This window comes from Phacochoerus africanus, chromosome 14 (assembly GCF_016906955.1).
Source record: "Phacochoerus africanus isolate WHEZ1 chromosome 14, ROS_Pafr_v1, whole genome shotgun sequence".
NCBI classification, from domain to species: domain Eukaryota; kingdom Metazoa; phylum Chordata; class Mammalia; order Artiodactyla; family Suidae; genus Phacochoerus; species Phacochoerus africanus.
The window spans coordinates 8239372-8251897 of record NC_062557.1 but is presented as its reverse complement, the minus strand read 5'-3'; the positions used below and the strand labels follow the sequence as shown (position 1 = coordinate 8251897).

Genomic DNA, 12526 nt, shown 5'->3' with positions numbered 1-12526 from the left:
TTAAGGATCCAGCATTGTCCCTGGCCCCCAAACTTTCACACACCACTGGCACGGCCAAAAGAAGAAAAAGGAAAAAAAGAAAAGGGTTCTTTGTGAGAAGGACAGAGTTTGCAGTGGCCAATGCGAGTGCTTGGCTGGGGCAACAATTTCTCACCTGATCCTTATCCCATTTGGAGATGACGACGGTACAACATCAGACAGCTCTCTCCAATTTCCGAGTGTGACATCAGAAGGGCAAGCTGGCCACGGGAGTCTGCTCTGAAGGCTCAGCTAAGCTTTGAGCTCAGAGTCAAGTGTATACAGCACCATCCCGGTACTGCAAGTGGAACCCTCAATACAACACTTCCATTGACGGCCTTGACAATGGACCAGTCTGCTTTCCCGTCCCACCCAACCACAGGCACCCAACCTGCCAACCCTTCTTTATGGAGGATGCCAGCCCCTCCCCCAGGTCATCACTCTGCAGGCCCACAACAGTGGGAGATGCAAAACATAACGGGACTCCAACTCGTATGCCCTGGCCTCAGCATCCTCCAGGGGATTCTCAAATCACGCGTGGATGATGCAACGTGTGGACAGGTGCACCTCCTAAGCGAGTAGAGTCAGGACAAAACAGTGGGAAAATGTCCAGGTTTGCCACACAAACAGCCCTGTATCTGGATCCCGACTCCATGCTCGCCAGTTGCGAAGGGTGTGCTCTCGGAACCAGGCGTCACATCGATAAAGAGGAAGATGAGGATGGCCAAGCAGAAGAATTAGAACTGGGGGAACGGCCTGGAGCCTGGAGAGCAGCTCCTGGGGATTTGCCATCAGGCCCCTTTCGACTCATCTTGGCATTAGCCATTCTCACACTGACTTCACACAGAGGGGCGTGCAGTCGATTTTCAGCTCCACTCCTAAAAGGATGCCGCCCTCACCTCCACTGGGAGAAGGAGGAGGAAACGCTGTTTCCAACGTATCATGGCTTTTGCGGAGGGAGAAGTGATGGTTGCCTGAGACCCCTAGAGAGGCTAGCTATCAAGTCCACTTGATTTGTGACTTTCAGCAGGTTCCAGAAGCAACAGGGACCCAAGCTTGCGGCGACGAGCTAGACGAAGACAGTCACGTACCAACATGGAAGCAGATCAAGTTCTGGCTCTGCCACTGACCAGCAAGGTGACTCTGGACAAGTAACTAAAGCCCTGCGAGCCTCAGCTTCCTCGTCTATTAAATGGGGTGACAGGAAACACAGCAGCTAACAGCTGCCTGGGATATCCAACACCTCACACACCCCTCCTCCCACTTCCCTGCCCTCCCTAAAGAGGCCGTTCAGATTCCAAGATGGAAATAATCTATCACCATGACAATGAGCTTTTTCTCCCCCACACGATGGCAAATGAGGACACCTGGGAGCACCTGCCAAGGCAGCAAGGCTTCCTTGAAGAGTTCACACCCCCTCTGAGCATGAGTCAGAGCTCCTCAAACAAAGGCTACCTGTGTAACGTGCAGACAAGCGAAGCACGGAAAATAGGGTCCCCCCACCTTGAGCTCACAGCCTGGAGAGCGAAGCTATGTGTCTCTAACACGAGCCCCCAGAAGTTGGGGCACAGGTTGGGGTGCGTCGGCTCATGGACGTGCAAACACAATGGAGCCACCAACGTCAGGCCACTTGGATGGCAGCTCCAGGAAGGGCCTTCTGTCTAACCAAACCAGGTGCCCCGTCTCCTCTCCAGACTGTCAAACACAGGAGCCCAACAAGAAGGATACACAAAGCCATCAGCCCCAGCTCCCGTCACAAGGCTCTTCCTACAAGAACGGGACACACTTGCTTCTACTAGGCAGCCCGGGAGCAATAGCGCTAGTCACGAGATGCTCGGAATTAGGGAAGGTGTTTCTTCCTTTGAAGAAACCTCAGTGAGAGGTGCCATTTCCGAGCAGCAGGTTGCTACCCAGCCACCACATGTAAATGAGAACCCAGCGGTGTGGGCTGTGCCAGACGAGGCTGGATTCCCCAGCTCCCCGGTGGAGCGAGACCACGTGCCATGAAAAAAGAGACTCTTGGGTTCAGACATTCAGAGGAAAGAACTGCTGAGGTTCATCCATGTATCAGCTTTCACGGAGCATTCAATACACGTCCCGCCCTCTCCCAGGTAGGACCCACACACAGGTAAACAGAATCAGTGCCCTGCCCCTAACGTAAAACACTCTGGCAGATTTTAGCCAGTGGTCCAATTTATCCGAGGTAAACATTTGGTGTCGTCTCTCTGACCCACCTTGTAGAATCCCCGTGGCTCTGGGGAGGGAGGCTGCCTCCACCCACAGATGCAGGTGGGAGGAAGGCGACCACAGCACAGTCACTGCACAATTCCACCTCCTGGTCCCGGGGATGGGGCCAGGGGCGAGCGCTGCCCCAGGGTGGGCCCTCAGGAACCCTGAGACAAAGGCGGCCTCTTGCTCTGGGTCTGCAGAGGCAGGGGGCCAGCCGATGCTTCTGCTCTTGCCGCTTCCACCAGGGAAGTAAAGCTAAGAAGAAAACGAAGTGGAGAAAAACAGAGAGCAGATAAAAATCACCCCAAAGCACACCATCTAGACTTCTCAGGTAGGCGGACAACCCCAAACTCAATGGATTAAGCCAGTTAGAGGTGATCTCTCTGTAACACCCAAAGGGACCGCCCCCCACCCCCCAGCAATATACCCTTATTTAAGGCTGAGGACTTGGACCCAGAGAGGCTCAGCAACTTGTACCAGGTCACACAGGCATTGATGGCTGGGGCAGGAGCGGACCCCAGTACTGGACATGTGTCTGAGTTTGAACCACGGCTCCATCTCTCGAAACTCTGAGGTCTTAAGAGTGTTCCTTAAACGCGCTAAGCCTCCGAGTTAGAGATGGGAGTGGCCACATCCAGGGCTGAGAGGACCAGGGCAGACAGGCTCTGGACCACCTGCTTCGAGCCTGCCCAAGGCTGGCCTCTCTCCTCCTGACATAACACAGCTGCCCTGGCGGCTCGTGCTTGTTGGACCCTTACTTGGGAATGTCGAAGGAAGAGAGCCGGGTCATAGCGCAGGGGACAAGAGACATCAAATGGCCAGTTGGACCAGAACATGCAGCCACACAAGCATCTCCCCCACATGGGTGCCCTACAGGCAGCTGCCCTGGGTGACAAGGTCAAAGACAAACATTTGGAAAAGAGGAAAGGAACCAGGTTTGAATAACCGCTGAGGGTGGGAAGGGGGGGACCAGGATGAAAGAGGGCGGCGGGAAGCCATGAGGAAAGCAGTTCCAGGAAGGGTGGAAAAGCCTGGAGGTCAGGGTGGAACGAGAAGCCAGGACCATCTCAGCTCCCTGGTTAACCACATCCCTGGTTTCCTCTTAAGAAATTTAATTAAAAACCCAAACGTCTGCATTTCCCAACTGGCTTGCCAGTGGCCACTGATTCTCTAAGAGTCACAGAAACTCCCTCTGCGTGACCCGGGGGCCATGGTGCAGGTCTGGTGTGAAGCCAGAGGAGGAAGGGTCACGGGCAGGGCAGGAGTCACAGGGAGGCACCCGCCCCCCCCCCCCACAAGACAAGAAAGCCCCCTCCTGGCTTGAGACGATCCTGTTCTGCCACCCCAACCACAGGAATAATAGTTTTGTTTCTTGTTGCTTAATTTAAATTTTTTTTAAATCATGATTTAAAAAAATTGAAAAAGAACAACATTCACGGTGGTTCCGGAGACACAAGGTCCCTTTCCGCCCGTCACATACAGAAAGGTCCAGAGGCCGAGGGAAGCGAAGCAGCAGAGCAACCTGCAGAGCAGACACACCCGGTCCTCCTCCCCCGGGGTCAATCAAACCACTTACTGCCAAGTCTCACGGCCCCTCCCCCTTGAGGCTTGGCGGGAGCTTGGGACATCTGATGACAAACGGGATCGGGGATCAGACGGAGCTGGGAGGGCTCACTCAGAGCTTCAGGAAGAAAACTCTAGAACAGAGGTGACCATCTTAACCCAGGCACTGAGCCCCAGCTCCTTGGAAGATGCCACAGAAACCTGACCTCTCCCTACCAGGCTCCAAAGGACATTTCTTAGGCTCCAAGCCTGGACAGGGCTGAGTTCTATAGAAAAGTAGTTTTAATTTTTTTTTCAAAAAAACCCTCACACCCAGCAAACTTCAATCTATGAAATATGACCATCCCAGACCAGTGGACAGAGAGGCCTCCCCTTCAAGTTTTTTCAAACCGTGAAGCCCATCTCTGTCTTCCCAGCCCCCTCCCCCGCCCCCCACCCACCCTTCCAAAATAGTCACTTTTCACAGGGGTGCGAGGGCAGGCGTTAGGGGCTGGTCCTTCGGGGTCGGTTTCTACCTGTGTCATTTCACTCATCTGCACCTTCATTACTTCCTTTTGGAAAATGAGAATGACCCCTACTTCACCAGGTTGGGGGTGGTCCCAGGTGGCAGGTGGATGGACCCAAAGGCATTTGAAAAACTCCCTCGCAACTAACTGGGACCTAAAGAACCCGTTAGATCATCAATCCTTTTTTTTTTTTTCCTTCGGTCTTTCTGTCTTGTTAGGGCTGCACTCAAGACATATGAAGGTTCCCAGGCTAGGGGTCTAATCGGATCTGTAACCACCGGCCTACACCAGAGCCACAGCAATGCCAGGTCTTTGACCTACACCACACCTCATGGCAACGCCGGATCCTTAACCCACTGAGCGAGGCCAAGGATCGAACCCACAACCTCATAGTTCCTAGTCAGCTTCGTTAACCACTGCGCCCCGACGGGAATGCCCCATCAATCCTTTTAATTTAGAAAGATGTGGAGCTGAGTGCCATCCACGTCCATTCTCCACCCTTCCTTTCCTGGGCTCTTAGCTCTGAGTGAAGATTCTTCCTCAGAGATTAAAGGGGAAGAGGAAAGCCCACAGGCTCCCCTGAGTGTTCACTGCAGCGGGTAGGGGGGTGGATTCTAACCGCCCTGGTCAATCAGCCTTTAAAACCAGTTACAGGCCACTTCACACCCACTGGGAAAAAAAAAAAGCAGCTCCTGTTGTGGCTCAGCAGAAATGAACCAGACTAGTATCCATGAGGACGTGGATTCAATCTCTGGCCTTGCTCAGGGGGTTAAGGATCACGGTGTTGCCGTAAGCTGTGGTGTAGGTCACAGACAAGGCTCAGATCTGGGGTTGCTGTGGCTGTGGCCTGCGGCGGCAGCTCCGATTCCACCCCTAGCCTGGGACCTTCACATGCGGCCCTTAAAAAAAAAAAAAAAAAAAAAAGGGTTGGCGAGGATGTGGAGAAATTGGAACGCCGTGCCTTGCCGGTGGGAATGTAAAATGCTTCAGCTGCCACTGGCAAACAGTATGGCAGCGCCTCAAAAAACGTGGAATGACTGTATGAGCCAGTAATTCCACTTCTGGGTTCATACACGAAAGAAAGGAAAGCAGGGACCTCAGTGGATAGTTGCCCCCCCACGACCACAACAGCATCGTTTACAGCCACGGAGTGGAAACAAGCCCAGCATCCGTCGACAGGCTATAGAGGATAAACAAAATGTGATACGGACACAGAATGAAAAATTATTCAGCCTTAAGTTGGAAGGAACCTCTGACGCAGGCTACAGCACGGATGAACTCTGAGGGCCCTATGCTCAGTGATGCCCTGAGGACGGCAGATGCAGAAAGAAAAGACAAGCACAATTCTACTTGTACGAGGTACCTACAGTTGTCAAATGGAGAGAGACCCAAAACAGAAGGGTGGTTACCAGGGGCTGGGGGTGGGGGGAATGGGGAGTCAGCATTTAGTGGGCACAACGTTTCCATTTGGGATGACAGAGAAGTTCTGGGGATGGTGACGGGGACACTTGCGTGACGGTGCGGATGGAACAGAATGGCCTTTACTGCACACGTAGGGATGGTTCAGGCAGCATTCTAAGTGATGTACGTCTTACTGTAACGTTCCAAATGGTTAGATTTTTTTAAAAATGTAAGGGAAGAAGGTACAAGCGCAGAGACGATAATGCTCACTTAGAACCGTCCCCTTGGGGGCTTCGGTCACACGCTGCAGAACTGGTCCCCATAGGCCAGGATCTTGGACACCTTTTCCAGGCTTAAAGCACAACACTGGCCCCCATATCGCTACCGACCATGTGCTGACCCGAAACAGTTGCACCAGTGTCTAAAGAACCATCCAGCAGGCATCGATATTTGGAGAATGAACACGCAGGGAAGTCTGAGGCAAGTGATTGGAAAGGCGTTTCTAATTAGGGAGCGGGAACCCTCCACTGATGGCAGAGGGCCTGGCTGAAATCCCGAGTGCCCTGGCGGAACCGCTGGCAGGCAGGGTGGTCCTCCTGCCCCGTCCCGTCCAGCTGGGGCTCTCGGTCCAGTGATGGAGGTCACTAAAGAGACACGAGGTCAGGGCCCCCCTTTTAGGCGAAGGCGGTGGGTCTGAAAACCATTAAAATCAGACCCTAACACAGGCCTTTTCCAAATACCTGGGGACCTGAGGAACCCGAGAAGGGACTGCGGGTCAGATTTCTTTCCGGAGACCCAGTCCCTCTGTCATTTGCCCGAACGTGGCCACTTCTGTTCTCAGCAAGTGCGGAAGACCCCTGGTTTCAGGCCATCTATGTCAAAACCTGTACCAACACGCCAAACGTGGGAGGAGGGGATGGCTCACATGACAAAAGGAATTCTTCGACAGAAACCTGCCACTTCAGCATTCCTCTAGCTTACAAACTTCCTCCAGGCCTTTCCCATGTCCCGTGATCCACCGAGATTGGTTTTGCACAGCTATTGCTCCCTGCCCAGACCTCATGGGCGAAGCAAGGGAGCCCGGGTGATTTTGGATAGACCGTCTTTCTCCAGTGGCAGAGTTCAAAGGGAGGAATTTCATTCAGGACCATAAGCCCTCTTGGGAAGTGAGCAGGGAGCATCCATCCTGGGAGGGAGGGGCCGGAGGACCCCAACCAGGTGCATGGTGACAAGAGGACATCGACCAGGACCATGCTGGCCAGACACAGAAGTAGCAGGATCTGTATGTCTGGACACACAAACAAATGTCCCAGGGCGCTGTCTCTTAAAGGGCCTCTTCCAGGCTCCTGGGAACTTGCAACCCCCAGGGAAGGAGGCAGGTCTCAGTTCTGAAGACCAGAACTGTAGTGCTTTATGGTTCACCCAAATGCAGTTCACGTCTGTCCTCACCAAGTACAAAGGGCACCTGATTTCAAGACTTCTATGTCAAAGCCCGTGCCAACAAACCAAATAAGTATATGTGGGGGCCGGACCAGGGGGGGGTAAGCCTGGAAGATTTCTCGGAGGAGGCGGAGTAGAAAAGCTTTACGGCTGGGTTATACTGAGCGGGAAAAGGCTCCATTCTGGCTTTAGCTGGCCAGGACGTCAGTGGACTCCCTGTTTCCCAATGTGTCCACTCATACTGAAAAAGCCTGGGGAGCTTGTTAAAAATGCAGACTCTGAGCACTGCCCGCCCCCGCCAGCCCCGTGCACTCACAAACCAACACAGAAATGTCTAAAAGTGGGGGAAGAGGGATGTTTGCTAAGAATACTCATTTTTATTAGGTTCTCCAAGCATTTCATTCATAGCGTGCAGGCAGTGGCGGTAGGGGTGGGGGGTGCTAGGGGAGCAGGTTCAAGTGCACTGGCTGATCTGGGAAAAGCTGGGCAGGGAGGGCCCACGAGGAGTCCCCAAGGAGAGGGACGAGGCAGGTGTAGACAGACAGAGGGCTGTTCCCCAACTGTTTAGTCACAACATCCCCAACCCCGCTCCCACCAAGACTTCCTGTTATGATCCTCCCTGGAGCTGGCTGGTGATAGAAAGCGCCTGTGCCAGCGCACGAAGGGCGGGGGAGAGAGAGAGAAGGGAGCAGAGGGAGAAGGGGGCAGAGGGAGAGAGAAGATGAATGCCTTTCAGTTTACGAACTGCAAGGGGAAAGGTTGGGAGCGTAAGAAAAATCAAGGCCAGGCGACCATACCCTCAGAGGAACCGAGAAACTCTCTGGACAACAGAAGGCTGGCTGGCTGAGACTTAAGCAACCTCAAAACTTCCTTTTTCCAAACAAACATCACCTACACTCTCTGCAGGCAACCACCCCCAGCTGGAGAGGACACCCCTAATTTGCGTGTGTATTGTTAGTGGAAGGTTTGGGCTGCTGTGGTCTCGGGGCAGGCGCAGGAGAAGGGCTTCTTTCATAGGCTTCCTCAACTCCACACAAACCCTCTCTTATGCAAAGATGCTGGCCCAGCCTCCACCCCCTGCTTCCCCAAACCCCTCCAGGCTGGCTCTCCTCACCCCTGAAGAGGAGGGGGGATCACCTCCCAGCCTAAGGTTGCTTTCTGAGGTCTGGGCTGGAACCTATGTTCCTTTAAATCTGCCCAGATCACCGGGAAATGCTGCCTTTGCTGGGTTTGCACACTGAGCACCTGACACACCTGCTGCTGAGGCAGCGTGAGTCACCCGCACAGACACTGCTCACTGGACTCCAGTTCAGAGCTTGGCTGTCACGCACCCCGGATGTCATCCCCCACCTACCCCTCCGAAGGCATGTCAGGACAGATCAGGCTCTAACCCAATGTCTACTCAACGGCTCACCCCCAGGGGAAGCACACGGAAGGATGGAGGGGGTACACAAGGATGCGTCTCCCGTTCATGGTCAAGGGTCTTCTCCCCTCTGTGTCCTGGAACATCTCATCTGCCCTGCTGGCCATAAATAGGGCGGAGGGGTGAGTAAACCTGGGGAAGAAGATGGAATGGACTTCTCTATGCTAACCTTCCCCAGAATAAAGATGGTCCCCAATGAATAAGCTTTGGAGCTCTCTGTACAGCACGGCGCCTGTAGTTTAACAATCCCCTATTGTTAAATATTTATTATTAACAACACTGTATTCGTAAACATTTGCTTAGAGGGTAGACCTTCTGTTAAGAGTTCTTGTCACCAAAAATGATCAAATCATAAAGAGGGAGGGCAGAGACGTTTAGAGGTGGCGGGTATGTTTACGGCATAAACTGTGGGGTCAGTTTCTTGATAGCGAGTCTTCACCAAACTCGGTGAGTTGTATACATTAAATATGTGTCATTTGTTTGAATGTCACTCGTGCCTCGACGGAGTGGTTTTTAAAGAAGACAGTTTGCCGGATCCCTCTCCACGTTCAGGCTTTTTTACAAGACAGTACTTTCTGCTACGCAGGATCCTGAACTGAATTCTGGCCCCCACTTTGAGCATCTCACTGTGGATATATGAGATATCAACACACAGAGAAACTGGGTGAAGCATATAAGGGAACTCGTACTATTTCTGCACCTTTCCGGTCTACCTAGATTTCTATCCAAGTCAAAAGTTGATGGTAATTTTTAAAGGGACAGCCTCTTAAATCCGGCTTCCTAGTAATCCGAATCTATGGCATTGCTAAAATAATTGGCATCCTAGTCCTGAAGGCAAATTTTAAGTTACTCTCCTGCCACTGCTGATCAGCTCTTTGCTTCGCGAACAACAAATTGAAACAAAACACGGCATTCACTCAGGAAGCATTTTCTCGGCTCCTACTGTCCTCTGGCCCCCGGCTGCGGCACAAGCTTCCTCCAAGCCCACCTTGAAATGTCCACCAAGAGGGGCCTGCCCCTGATTTCAGGCATGACTGACTTAGGGCAAAGAGAGTGACTCCTGGGAATTTTCCAAAGGAAATAATTCCAAATGTGGACAACTCCTTATGTACAAAAGACACTCACCAATGCATTACTTCAAAGGGTAAAAATTTGGAAATACCTTGGGGTCCAACAATGGGGGAATTGTCAAGCAAACTATGACTCAACGCCTGCGGCAGAATACAGTCATTATGTGGGGAGATGGTCGGAAAAAAAAAAGTGGGGGGGATAAAGCGGGAAACAAAGTTGTATCTATTGCCAGATTTCGGCAGTGGAGGAAATATGTCACATTGCCAGCATTGCTGTGGGAATGGGGTGTTTTCTTTCCTGCTTTTCGCACTTTTGTGTAGTTTTCTATGAAAGAGAATGAAAGGGCACCGATTACTATTAAACTCAGATGGGGTGCAGAGGTGGGGCTGCAGGCCATCAGTGGGACAATTTCAACAGCTTTTCTCCCAGAGAGGGTGGGGAAGAGCCACAAAGAACCTACTGCACCACCGTGGGCAGTTCCGGGGACCAGGGTGTGGCCAGAGCACAGGCTCCTGGGGGGAGGGGCAGTACCAACACACAGCACCTTTTTTTCTTCCCCAGGTGTCTGGCTCGCCTCTCTTCCCAAGCAGGTGCTCGTGGCACTGACACCCTGCACACCGTCCAAGAGAGATCCGTGACAGCTTCCAGAAGTCTTATTTGCAGGACGGACTTCTGGGTGAGAAATGGATTGGCCCTGCCAGCAGGGCCGGAGGTAGGAGAGTAAGTTTCACATCTGGGAAAGCATCCCCAGGAAACCATCTTCCGGGGTAAAGTCGGGGAGTTGAGGACAAAGAAAGAGAAGGAAAGGGAGGGCCCTGGTTTATCTGTGCATCGAGGTGGACTCTTGCTCAGTCATTCATTCAACAAACATCGACTGTACGCTTACTCAGTGACAGGCACCCTGCTGATCCAAACAGCGCCCAGACAAATGGACAAGGAGAGGTGGGCGCTAAGGATACAGGAGCAGTTTGCTTTCAGTTCGGGACTCAAGACTAAGCCCCCTCCCTGTGCTGGACAGGAAAGCTCTTCCATTAACAAGCTGCACTGATGGGGCAGGGTGGGGGGGTGGGTGGAAGTACTGGACCGAATTCCTGCCACCTCCCACGCGTTCCGAAAGCCTTTCCACACAGTCCTGGCGTCCGTCTGACGGATGGCCCAGTCCTTGCAGTAAAGCTGCTCACCAAAGGACCGGCATCCACCCCTACCGGTGAGAGGGGCTCAGTCTGGCCGCCTGCCCCAAGCTCTGCGTCCCGGCCGCATTGTGGGTGGCCAGTGGGCGGACGCCCGGAGCTCACCGAGGCGGCCCCGCTCTCAAGTTAACGGGCCTTCCAGCGCCACGAGATGAGAAGATAAGTGCAAGGGGTCGGGTCGGGCGGGTGCACGGAGGACGCGGGCCTCTCCCCAAGCTGGGGCTCTGCCCCCGAGGCAGCCAGCGGCTAGGTGGAGTTGGGCAGGGCGAGGACCCAGGATGCCTAGGATGGGGCGATGACCACTACCAACCCAGGCGAATCAGCTCCGCCTGGAGGCAGAAGGATGGCTAAAATGCCTCTGAGAAGATGTCGATTAAAAGCACAAAAATTTCAACCTAGAACCTTAAGACCTTCGATAAAGCGACGCAGTCCAATCAGATCCTTTCCCCGGAATCGCGGGGAAACTCACCTCCAGGTAAGCGACCAGTTCGGCAGAAGGCATCAATCCACGGGTGGAGACGAGGTGGTGGGTCTTCCATGCCCGGGCGATATGCACCAAGTAATCCACGTTAGGGGTTCCGGAGCCCCCTACCCCATTCCCCACCGTCCATCTAGGGCCAAAGCGCTGGCAGTCCTGGGATCCGCGGAGATCGCGGGCGAATTCGCTGGCCCGGGTTCCCCAGCGGCCGCATTCCCGGGCCCAGGGACGGGCGCCGAGCACATCATGGACCCCGGCGAGCGCATCCCGCCTCCTCGCGTTCAGAGAGCACCCAGCCCGGACGCAGCTCCTCGCCTCCTTTCTTCGCTGCTCATCGCGCCCCGTGACCCCAGGGAACCCCGCCGGGAACCCCTCTGCTAAGCTCGTGAAAGCCCCTAGGGCAAATCCGCTCTGAGCCTCGGTTTGCAGGTCCACGGGCCGGGGCGGGGCGGGATGGGCGCCCGCCGGGCAAGAGAGATGCGGCAGGAAGCGCCGAGCGGCGGCTGCCAGCTGCAGGAGTGACGACCCCTAGGCCCACCGCCGCGCCCGCGCCACCTCCACGCTCTGCTCTCGGCGGGACCATTTGGCCCTTATATACGCGCCAGGCCGGGAAGGGATGGGGCGGGGAAGGCGGAGCGCGGGGAGGGGGCGGGCAAGGGCCGAACTGCTTCCTGGGAGGTGTAGTTTTGTCTTCCAATTACAAGTGCAGAGCAGCTTGTTGGGTTCCCCTTGTCCTCCCCTGCGCCCTTCCTTCAGGGATAAGCCTGGGACTCCAGCCTCATCATCGGCTCCCTTAGATCTAGGCTGGCCTTTGTGCGTGAAGTGGGTCACACCGAGCTAAATTCTGCCCAGGATAACCAACCTTGTTAGCCTTGGGGTCAGACAAACCCAGCTAAGCTGCACTCGCCCCTCTCAAACCCCGCCATCAACTAGCTATGTGGCCTTCGCTTAGGAGTTACCTTGTCTGCCTCGGATCAGTCATCTGAGATGGAGAGAGAATATTAGCATCCGCTTCCACAGGATTGTAAAGAGAGAATAATATGGGGTGGCCCCACCTCCCCACCCCTAACATAATCTGCGGCCCTCTCAACACACTTGTTAAGGGCTAAACAAACCTGGTTTCTAGGCTCCACTTCTGCCAACCACTTGCCACCCTGAGACCCTCCTAGAGTAAAATTCTGGAGCTGCCACTGCTGGTGATTCAGGC

The 12526-nt window shown here is 54.0% G+C and overlaps 1 long non-coding RNA gene across 3 annotated transcripts in view; it reads right to left on the bottom strand.

The window, feature by feature from the left end:
• Positions 1 to 11873, bottom strand: part of LOC125114213 (uncharacterized) — a 203519-nt gene extending 191646 nt beyond the window's left edge. For all 3 annotated transcript variants that reach the window (XR_007131738.1, XR_007131736.1, XR_007131737.1), the window contains exon 1: positions 11311 to 11873. This is a non-coding gene — a long non-coding RNA (uncharacterized LOC125114213). The remainder of the gene's footprint in view (positions 1 to 11310) is intronic.
• Positions 11874 to 12526: the final 653 nt, after the last annotated feature.